The following is a 12033-nucleotide window of genomic DNA, read 5'->3' as shown; positions in this document are numbered from 1 at the left end:
TAAATGTTCTTAACTAACCTCTGAGCCGTTTCTCTAGCCCTAAAAAATACTTTAAAAAATTTATAAAGGGAGGAAGGAGCAACTATTACCTTCAAGCAGTTTAAGTTTCGCAAAAAGATTTTTGCAGCAAGCACAGTTTCTGTGCACTTCCTACCCCCCCCCCCCCACACACACATAGGTCCAGACATTGCCCATATCCTCCACCAGAGGGACACAGTTGTCACAGCCCACACTGCCACATCAGAGTCCACCCTTGACCCCACAGAGTCCAGAGATCTGAACGAATGTATAATGACTGTGTCATGACACTCTCATGAAGAAACCTCTCACGTCTCCAAGTTTTTTCATTCTAACTTCCTACCCTGCTCTCATCCTGGGTTCTTGCCCACCATGAACATTTTTACCCCCTTCACACTTCTGCGTTTTCCAGAATGTCATACACTGAAAGCGGTGCGGCTTTTTCAGATGGCTTTGTTCAACACCGAGTGATGTGCATTTAAGTTTCCTCGATGTCTGGCCATGGCTTGATGGCCCCTGCATCTTCAGTGCTGAATAACAGCCATTGTGTGCTGTTTGTGTGTTCATCCAGCCACCCAAGGGCATTTTGGCTGCTTCCGTGCTCTGGCATTGTGAATAAGACTGCTATAAATATCCATGAGAGTCGATACAAATATCCATGTGCGGATTTCTGTGCAGATGTTAGTTGTCATTTCCTTTGAATAAATATCAGGATCTGAAAGTCACTGTCCCGCTAAGAACACACACTTTTCACAGGTATCATCTTCTAGGAGTTTCATGATTTTCCATCTTACAGTGGAGTTTGTGGCCTACATAGAGTTAATTTTGTAAAGGGTGTAAGCCTGAGTAAGTGTCTGTGTTAATTCTTTCTCTCTGCATGTGGCTCTCCACTGGCTCCAGCATCCACTGTGGAAAAGGCTGTACAGCTTTTGTTCCTTCGATGTGGGTGTCTCTTCTGACCCATTGATGTAGTTGTCTATTTTCTGCCAGAAAGGAATATGGTGGCAAGTGATGGAGCAGGACAGGCACGTCCACTTCTGGCCTCCGTGCACGCGCTCACAGACCAGGGCTCTTGAGCACACTTGTTCTCATCCAATCCCTTAGTGTTGGCTACGTTTTCACTCTTGTTTCCCAAAACAGCCATATCTGAATCCCATTTTCAGGGGACCCCGTTGGCCTTTGAACCCCAGGCTTAGCTTTCACTCATGTCTGCAGGGTCCGATGACACTTATAGGTCACCTCCATTTTCAGAAATGCTGTGATTCTGCCCCACCCACACTGCTTAGTCTTGTAACTGTATGCCTAGGAATATTTGCATTATTCTTGTTTCACTGGGGTTTGTAAAGTCAGTGAAGCATTGTATATGCCCAGTCTACTACTTATAGCCCTGAGTCTCTCATTAACCTGATTTTATTTCTTAATTTTCTTGTGTGTGTGTGTGTGTGTGTGTGTGTGTGTGTGTGTGTGTGTATGAGTGTGTGTGTGTGTGTGTGTGTATGTGTGTGTATGCATGTTCTCTCATATGTGTGCATGCACATGTTTGGGAAGAGTACATGCATGTACGTGTGTGGTCAAATTTTATTCAGTGGCTTTTAACTTTGTTTATGGAGGCAGGGTCTCTTGCTGAACCCAGAGATCACCAATTCTGGCTAGTTTAGCCAGGTAGCTTTTCCCTGAAAGCCCCTGTCTCTGTCTTGCTAGTGTTGGGATCACCAGCAGCTGCCATGTCTGCCCAGGGCATCTGAACTCTGGTGCCCATGCTTGCGTTGCGAGTACTTTATCTCCTGAGTCATCTCTCCAGGCCTCACCTTGGTAATCTTAATCCAAGGGCTTTATTGCTTCTCAATAAATACTCATGGGGAAGAAGCAAAGCTGTCCTGAGCTTGCCTGAGATGAGATAGCCCAGCTGGAACACGTTGTTCCTGGTGTGTTTCTTCTCGCCCCACTGCCTTTGCCTTGTGTGTTCCTTGGTAATCTCATCACTTGGGTTTTTAGACCTCAAGCCTGTGTTCCCCTGAACACCTCTAGATTCAGCCCACGTGCAGCAGAGCTGAACTTTCTGATTCTGTTAGAGTTAGACTCTTGCTGTAGTTTGGTATGATTTGTGTCCACTAAAGGTTTATGTGCTAGGAGTCTTGATACCCTGCCCTGCCCCCATTTCCAAGCTTTGCAGAGCTAAGATGATGTAATCTCATCATGGAAGGTGTGGTGATTTAAATGAGATGTCTTCCATAGTTTTAGACATTTGAACACTTGGTCCCCAGTTGGTGATACTGTTTGGGTAGGTTTAGGAAATGTGGCCTTCCTTAAGGAAGTCTGTCACTGGAGGTAGGCTTTAAGGTTTCCAAAGCCATTTGCTGTTTATAGTGTGTTAGCTGCTGTCTGTGGCTGGCGATGTGAGCTCTCAGCTCTTCCTGCTGCCATGCTCAGGTATGCTGTAATGCTTCCCCACTTTGATGTGATGGCCTCTTATCCCTCTGGAACCTTAAGTCCAAAATAAGCCCTTCTGTATTAGCCAGGGTTCTCTAGAGTCACAGAACTTATGGGTCGTCTCTATATAGTAAAGTAATTTGTTGGTGACTCACAGTCTGCAGTCCAACTCCCAACAATGGTCAGCAGCAGCTGTGAATGGAAGTCCAAGCATCTAGCAGTTGCTCAGTCCCACAAGTCAAGCAGGCGAAGGAGAGAAAGTCTTCCTTCTTCTAATTTCCTTATGTAGGTCTCCAGAAGAAGGTATAGCCCATCCCACCTTTAATCCCAGATAACCTTGAACTCGGAGATCTCCCCGTCTTAATTTTCTGGAATTTATAGCCACTATGCCTCAAAATCTCCATACCAAGGTCCAGGTCAGAAACTTCTATGTCCCAGCCTCCAGATTAGGTTCACTGGTTAGCCTTCCATTTCTGGGTTGTAGTTCATTCCAGATGCAGTCAAGTTGACAACCAGGAATATCCATTACACCTTCCTTCTATAAATTGCCTCGCTCATGGTGTCTTGTTTAAGTACTGGAAGAGTAACTAATACAGAAAGTGACTAGCTCTCGAGCACCAGCCCCAGAAAGGGTTAATGGATGCCTCTTGGAGCTGGATTGGTTCCTGCAGCAATTGCCATAAGAGAACTTTGCACCTCTCCAGACTGCCTCTTCTGCATGTGCCATTTGCCACTCTGTGTCTGAGCTGCCACCACTGGGATGTGAGTGTCTGTGATCTCAGATCTGAGCTAAGAGGCCCTCATTATTCCATGCTCTTGAGCTTCTGGATCCATGAGCCTAAGAAACCAAACTATCCAGGTTCAGATGTGAGAACAACAGAAAATGGATCAACACAAGCCTTGTTGTTGCTGCTGCTGTTGTTGCTGCTGCTGTTGTTATGTTAACCTTGATGTGGACTGACTGTTTACCAAAACTATGCCAACAGTCCTGATTCCTAGGTGCTGTTCAGTTTGGCCAGCTGTAAACCACAACCAAAGCCCCTTGTACTTACAAAATCCCCGAGACATCCTGACTCGAAGGCAGGTGCACCTTCTTAAACAGGAAGAGAATTTTATGAAAGCCATTCCACCCTATGAAGCATGGAATACCAGAATGTGGATTCTGGCTTGCAGAGGATCTAATCTTACCTCCCCACTCTAAATACTAGAGGAGATCTTTCCAGAATTACGATCTGTTTCTAAGCATGTTATAGTCTACAGAAAGTTCTGAAGAAAAGACACAGTTTGTTTGGGGGCAATATTTTGTTATGCCCCATTGATCGTCCTACTCCAGATAGTTTGTGGGAAGACTGGATGACTTGATTAAAAACCCCTTAGAATTCCTTGGAGGAGCGACATGGAATTAGAGATGGAAAAGGCGGTATGTGGTGGCGTGCTATGTACCTTCAGTGAGCGTCACTTGGAGAATGTCTTGCCAGCAGGTGTGGTCACACCACAAAGAGTGCCAACTCTCTTTTCCAAATTCCAAATGCAATGTATTTTCCATAGAACTCGATTCTGCTCTTTGCGCTGACTGCCTGTGGCCACTCCATTACTGGAAACCTGCTGTGCCAGTTCTCTGCTAAGTGGCTTTGGCAAGGCCTCTGCTAGCATGTAACCACAGTAAGAAGCCTCCAGAGACTTTATTAGATGTAGAAAGAATTACAGAGATGTTAGCCGGAGCTGGATGACTTCCAGCGCAGCTGCAGCGTTCTTTAAGCATAGAACTTCCCAGAGAGATGTTAAGTGAGCCCAAGAGCATCCTGGGATTTAGTCTCAAATCATATTATAAAAGACCGTGAGTATCCCATAATTCACAGCATTCTTGGAAATTGTTAGGTAAATCCTACTTCCCCATTCAATATATTGTGATTTTAGACATGCCTAATCTGCATTCATGGCTCAATGTCAGTGTATATCCCCTTATCTCTCTTATTGGAGAAATTCCTCTATTTCATAAAGTTTTATTGAAACTATTTAAATATGACAATATAAACACACCGGGGTGTCTATCTAGTTGAAGGAATATCTATTGAATGTTTTTGTAGAGTGAATATCCATTTAGTGCTTTTATATTTTATGTATTTCAAGAATTAAGACTTGGCTTCTTCCAAAATGTAAAATTTGGCTCATTTAACCTGGCTTGGTTTACCTTCTAAAACGTATTTCTTAAGTCTGAAGTGTCCCCTGTGGGTTCATGTTTTGATTGCCTGGTTCCTAGCCTTGTGGTGCTGTTTTGAAGTCTGTGGGTCATAGGAGAGGTAGGTTCTGGCTAACAGAAGTAGGCCACCATGGGTATGCTTTTGAAGTTACACTTTCTTTTGACTCTGGCCTGTTTTCTCTGCCTTCTCATCTATAGCCACGTTAGTGATCTGCTGACACGTGTTCCCACTGCCACGGACCAAACACCCTGCTTTACCCTTCCCTCTGTAATGGATAAAGCCCGAGCAACTTTTTTTTTTCTCTTGTGTTGTTTCTGTCTGGTATTTTGTCACAGTAATGAGAACAGAAATGAATGCAGAAAGTAGTGGCCAGGATTGGTGTCACTGCTGCAGAAACCCAACGATTTGGTCCTTTGTCCTTGGAACTGGACTTCAGAAGAAATGTGAGAGAAGTCTTAGACTACTATAAGCAGAGCTTAGTAAACCTCTCTGTGGAAGCTCAGAAGGCCAGACTACCGCTGGGCGTATGGGGAATAAAACTGTTCATGAGGCTGAGATACAAGTAAGGAATCTATCAGGGATTGAATTAAAGGGCATTTGTGTTACATTCTGGCAAAAATGAAATAAATCTGGCTACATTTTGCCTGAGCCTATAAATTTTGAGTGAGCCGAATTAAAAAGGAATGAATTCATTAATCTGAGATAGCATAACCATGTAGTCTCCCCTCCCCCAGCCTGAAACCTGCTTGCTCAGGGGTGGAGCTTCCTGCTCATTCGTTCTGCCACGCCCACTGCTGGAACCTGCGGAGCCACACAGGTGCACCTTTCTACTGGACCAGAGATTATTCGGCGGGAATCGGGTCCCCTCCCCCTTCCTTCATAACTAGTGTCGCAACAATAAAATTTGAGCCTTGATCAGAGTAACTGTCTTGGCTACATTCCTTTCTCTCACCACCTAGCCCCTCTTCTCTTCCAGGTTTCCAAAATGCCTTTCCAGGCTAGAACCCAGGTTGTGGTCTGCTGGCCGGACACAACATAACCAGACAGTGTACACCTCCTTCTGCTGCATTGTTACTGCTGCCTGCATTTAGCCAGATTTATAGTGAGCAAAAAGATGTAAAGGCATGCAGTTTGGTAAGGAAAGAAGCACAGGCACATTTAAAGCTACAGGTACAAAGTGACTGTCACTAGGATTAGTACTGTTAAAGAGAACCTGCATGTGGCATGGGGACATAGGAAAAGTCCTGGAGGGATGCAAGGTGTTAAAATGTTAATGCATCTAAAAGATCTTCTCTATAGAAGAGAGTATCTGGGTGGCACATTTGCCTAGAGCATTCAAGCCTCTGGGTTTAATGCTCAGCAATGCAAAGAAAAGAAAGGAAAGAAAAGAAAGGAAAGAAAAGGGGAGGGCAGGGGAACAGAGGGAAGAGGAGAAGGGAGGGGAGGGGAGGGGAGGGGACGGGAGGGGAGGGGAGGGGAGGGGAGGGGAGGGGAGGGGAGGGGAAGAGAAAAGGAGAGTATCTGAAAAGAGAAAGCCCAGGACATTGAGATGGAAAGAACTTGAAAAAGTATTTTTTCCTCTTTCCTCCAGTGGCACGTGGAGGCCTCTGGCTGGAGCTGTTATTAAAGAGGCCCTGTGCCAGGCCTGGTGGCACATGCTTTTAATCCTAGTGCTTGGAAGGCAGAGGCAGGCAGATCTCTGTGAGTTTGAGGCCACCTGGTTTACACAGTGAGTTGCAGGTCAAGAAAATAAATAAGATAAAATTTCAAATAAATAAATGAAGTGGAGGCTGACTGCTGGTTAAGGTGGCATTATCCGCATGGCACTGCTTTGTGGGTGAGTGGAATGTGAGGCTCATCTGGTCAAGATTTAAGAAGCAAAGCCTTAGTGGCCCTGCACTGTGCAGGGAGGCTCAGTTGTTTGTACTGAGCCCCTGAGTAGGCTATGTAGAAATTTTTTTAGGATGAATCCAAATTGTAATGGAGACCACAGAATGTTGAAGATTCAGGGACACAGGGCATATGCCGAGGAAAGCTGAAGGCACTAAGTAGAGTCGGCTCAAGTAGCAGGCCAAGTGTGCTTTGAATTGCAGGGCTGCTCCGACCTGTTGGAGTTGGGATGATGCCAATACATGCATATTCCCTGGGCTGTGGCTACAGAATCTAATCTCTTCCATGCTGGGTTTAAATTTGACTCAGCCCAAAGTTTCTTTGCTATTGTCCTTCATGCTCCTTTATGAGTTTGGATGTTGCTCTAGGCCATTGCACCCTGGAATTCTGTAGCTTTCTGTTTTATTAATTTTCAGGGACTCACAGCTGAGAGATTGCATCAAGACTCAGCTTAGCAAACTCTCGGGACTTTGGACTTTTGAACAGTGTTGGTACTGGTGAAGCAATGGGGATTTTAAAAATATTTTATTTTAAATAAGTGTGTGTGTGTGTGTGTGAGAGAGAGAGAGAAAGAGAGAGAGAGAGAGAGAGAGAGAGAGAGAGAGAGAGAGAGAGAGAGGGTTTTATATGCTTGGCCCAGGAAGTGGCACTATTAGGATGTTTGGCCTTGTTGGAGTAGGTGTGTCACTGTGGGTGTGGGCTATAAGACCCTTATCCCAGCAGCCTGGAAGCCACTATTCTCCTAACATTCTTCAGATGAAGATGTAGAACTCTCAGTTCTGCCTGCGCCATGCCTGCCTGGATTCTGCCACGCTCCCATCTTGATGATAATGGACTGAACCTGTGAACCTGTAAGCCAGCCCCAGTTAAATGTTGTCCTTATAAGAGTTCCCTTGGTGTCTGTTCATAGCAGTAAAACCGTAACTAGGATAGTGTGTGTGTGTGTGTGTGTACACAAGTGCTCAGAGCAGCCAGAAGAGGGTATTAGATCCCCTGAAGTTGAAGTCACAAACAGCTGCGACACATCTGACGTGGGTGCTGGGAACTAAATTCCCATCCTTCCTAAGAACAGTAAGTGCTCTGGACTCGTGAGCCCTCATCTCTTCAGCCCCACTATGAAGACTCTTAAAGTTGGACTAAATGCATTTTGCATATGGGAGGACACAGATCCTTTGGGATCTGAAGTCAGTGTTTTAAGAGTTTGCTTTCTACCTCAGGAAGCTCTAGCATTCACACCAGTGGGTCAACCTGTGGGTCGTGGTCCCCACAGGGGTTGCAGATCAGATATTCTGCATACCAGATATTTACAGGCTCGGATTCATTACGGTGGCAAAATTACAGTTATAAAGTAGCAAGGAAAATAGTTTTATGGTTGGGAGTATGAGAGATTGCATTAAAGGGTAGTAGCATTAGGAAGGTTGAGAGCCACCACTTTACACGACAGTGTCTAGCTGGCTGGAAGGTCACTACTGGCATGCCTGTGAAGGGTTTATCTGCTTCAGGTTCTAGCCTATTGTCTCCGCCCACTGGTCAGTAGTCCTATGAACAAGATGCTACCGCACATCAGTCTCCAACCAAGCAAACATACTGGGGAAATTTGTGAGCAAAACCCAGAACATTTGCTCTGGAAATTACCCTAAGGGCATACAGGAAATAAGGATTTTATTAAAAAAAAAAGGTAAAACTTGGTTAGAACAGTGGGAGTCTGTGGCTTTGAACCATGATTCCCATCCTCCCACCCCAACCCCGTAGCTCACTGTGTCAGAAACTCCCCACAGGCTGAAGTCCAGGTGAGCCCAGTGGGAAGGGCAGATGTTCTCCCACTTAGCCAGCACCCACCTAAAGGGTCAAGACTCCAAATGAAAGGTTAAGACTCCACACCAAAGACAAAGGCTCAGTCTGTGGCCCAAGTTGTTTGTAGGGAGGAGGTTTTACTATGGGAGAAAGGCCAAAGAGGCCAGAGGTTACCACTGCCACCCTGTCCTTTGCTGAAAGCAAGGGGCTACTCACAAGAGAAGCAGGCCACTTTCCGCACCTGCAGCTCCAGGGTTGGGGCTTAGAGATTTTGCTAAGGGGGGAGAGAAAAAGCTCCAGGCTTTTCTTTCCTCAGAGGACCCAACCTAATTCAAAACGGAAGTATGAGGAGGTTAAAGGCTCAGCAGCAGGAGGTCTGGGTCATAACTAACATGAGTGTGTTAGCTTAGTCAGTTAGTTTAGCAGAGAGAATCAGGGAAGGAGCTTTGTCATTGGTAGGATGAACTACTGGCTTCAAAGGTTACCCTTGCAAATGGCCCCATCTTGTTGTATCTGAATGGTGATAAGGTTTCTACCCCAGGGCATTTGTAGAGAACTGTAGAGTGATACACAGAATTAGTGGAGTCTGGCAGATGGGAGTGGTCAGGGAAAGACAGCCAAAAGTAGTTCTCCTCCCAGGAAGAATATGAGCAACCCAGAGACTTCATATTGCAAGGAGACTTGAGACAGTAAATAATCCCAGTGTGGATGGGGTAGGGGCTCACGAAGCAGAGGCGTTTCTGGCTTTGCTGGTTGTTGTGAGAAGAGTTCTGGGTGTGTGGCTTCTGGTAGGTTGCTCATCTCCACACATGACCCTACACCCACACACATACTGGAAGCGCTGGCTGGCCCCAGTAAGTTAAGAAAAGACTGCACTCCAACTTGCAACCCATCTATGAACTTGTGGAGTCCAGGGACAGGTCCTACAGATGCAAAGCTGCAGGATCTTCATGAAGAGATAGATCTGAGTGGAGTCCTGGTGAAGATCTGGTATTGAGCGTGTAGCAGAAGCCAGATGCCTGGAACCAGACCAGTAACTCATTGCAATGAATGTTTGCAAGTGAAGATGTGTGGACAAAGGGGTATACTGTGGGACACACTGTGACACAGTGCAGCTTCCACGACGAGATTTTGTTTTGGTTTTATGTATTTATTTGGATTGTTTAGTATTGTTTGTTTTTATTGGTTCTTTTATTTGTTTATTTATTTATTTATTTATTTATTTATTTATTTATTGGCGGTTGCAAGGTAAAGGAGAGATACAAAGGGTTGGGGAGATGAATGGAATTGGGGTGTGTGATGGGAAATTCACACACACACACACACAAAAAAAACAATAAAAAGTTAATTAAAGAAAAGAGAAAACAAAGAGATCATGAAGCTGGGAGACTGTGTCCTCCCAAACTCTCCATGAAACTTCTTCTACTCCAGTATTAGAAGGAGTGCTTTTTGTTTGTTTGTTTGTTTGCTTGCTTGTTTTGTTTTGTTTTTCGAGACAGGGTTTCTCTGTGTAGCCTTGGCTGTCCTGGAACTCACTTTGTAGACCAGGCTGGCCTCGAACTCAGAAATCCACCTGCCTCTGCTTCCCGAGTGCTGGGATTAAAGGAGAAGGAGTGCTTTAAAGAGGTGGATGAGTCATGTGGCTCCACCTTCACCAGTGGGGTCCTTTCTTTCTTTCTTTCTCTCTTTCCTTCTTTCTTTCTTTCTTTCTTTCTTTCTTTCTTTCTCTCTCTCTCTCTCTCTCTCTCTCTCTCTCTCTCTCTCTCTCTCTTTCTTTTCTTTTCTTTTCTTTTCTTTTCTTTTCTTTTTTTGAGACAGGGTTTTTCTGTATAGCCCTGGCTGTCTTGGAACTCACTTTGTAGTCCAGGCTGGCCTGGAACTCAGAAATCCACCTGCCTCTTTTTCCCGAGTGCTGGGATTAAATGCGTGCGCCACCACGCCCGGTTGAGTGGGGTGATTTCTTCATTAAAAAAAAAAAAAAAAAAAGCATGAAGCCAAGGTTCTGGTTCACACCTGTAATCTCAGTCCCTAAGAGGTTCAGGCAGGATCGCCGTGAGTTCTAGGCCAGTCTGGACCTCGAAGAGATAGAAACTTGCCTCAAAATTAAAACAACAACAACATGTGAAGCAATAGTGGTGGCCCTGCAGTGGTAGTGGCAGCACAGAGCAGAACGAGGCTTAAGGTGAGCTCAGCTTTCCTCTCTACTGAGTGAGTCTAAAGGGAATCATCACCTCTCAGCTCTCCCATGAGAGCTCATGGCATCACAGCATCTCTCCCTTCCCAACAGAGGGAACAGCAACAAGGTACCACCTGCTGCTTGCCCTCCCAAGAAGCTGGCTCTCAAAGTGGGGTTGCCTCTGGCCCATTTCAGACCCAGGCACATATTTCAAGTGTCCTTCAAGGCCCTTTAACTGGAGAAGGGCTGGCAACCTTAACAGGGAGGGAGGAGAAGGGAGAAAATGCCATGTCCTTAAAACCTGAGAAAGGTGAGCCACAGATTGCAATTGTTTCTCTCCTGAGGTAAACGTGAAAGAAACAGAAGCTGAGTTTCAGCCACGGGGACAAAGTCCAGATGGGAACTGCAGCTAACTATGCAGGAACCTCGGCTTTCCGATCGGGTCTCTTCTGCTGGATGTTCTTGAGTGTTTGATCTGACGGCGACATCTCTGATTCTGTTCCTTCTTCCAAGGGCACACTCAGCCTAGGACTCTTTATCAGGAACTCCAGCTGGCTGGCTTAACAGGATCTCTTAGGTTTTTTATTGCTGTAAAGAGACAACTCTTATGAAGGAAAACATTTATTCAGGGCCGGCTTACAGTTTCAGAGGTTTAGTCTGTTATCATCATGGCAGGGAGTATGGCAGCCTGGAGGCAGACATGATGCTGGAGGAGCTGAGAGTTCTACATCTTCATCGGAAGGCAGTCAGGAGGAGACTCTTACTCCACACTAGGAGAAGCCTGAGCATAGGAGACCTCAAAGCCCACCCCCACAGTGACACGCTTCCTCCAACAAAGCCATACCTACCCCAACAAGGCCACACCTTCTAACAGTGTCATTCTATTCAAACATATGAGTCTACAGGGGCCAAAACTATTCAAACCACCACAAAGGATGTCCCTGGTTGATTCCTGATGGATGTTTTGAGTATCTGATTTAATGATCTCCCCACCTCCACTATTTTATTTTAGCTCGTTGAATATTGAATAAACTCACTCCGAATGTTAAGTACAGCTGTTGTTCCTTCATCTGACTGTACAGAACAAGTGTTCACAGAGCTGAACACTTGAAGTGTTTCAGAAGCTCACGGTAGGGAGGAGGGACCACAAATGATGCTAGGGATTAGCCAGGTGATTGGAAGGGAAACAGTTACTAACAAAGGCTCCATGAGCACACCACACAGGAGAAGAAGGACAGCACAGTTTAGTGGTGCCTTTGTCACCAATGATCAGGCCAGGGCCCTTTGTCCTACATGAATGATGTCACTATAAGCAATGAGTAGTTTTGATAGTACCGGGCCCTTGAGAGCCTCAGGCTTATGGATAGAACTGAAAAGCTTGGATGCTTTTATCCTTGAGAACTAGAGGTGTAGGCCCAGTCACTCTGACAAGAGGCTCATTGATCTGGGATTTGGTTATCAGTGCCTGGCACTTGGCAATGCAGTGTCAATCAATAGGAGTTAATGCTAGCCAGCTACAGCTCC

The sequence above is a fragment of the Mus musculus genome, chromosome 14, assembly GCF_000001635.26.
Source record: "Mus musculus strain C57BL/6J chromosome 14, GRCm38.p6 C57BL/6J".
NCBI lineage: Eukaryota > Metazoa > Chordata > Mammalia > Rodentia > Muridae > Mus > Mus musculus.
This window is presented reverse-complemented; position numbering follows the sequence as displayed.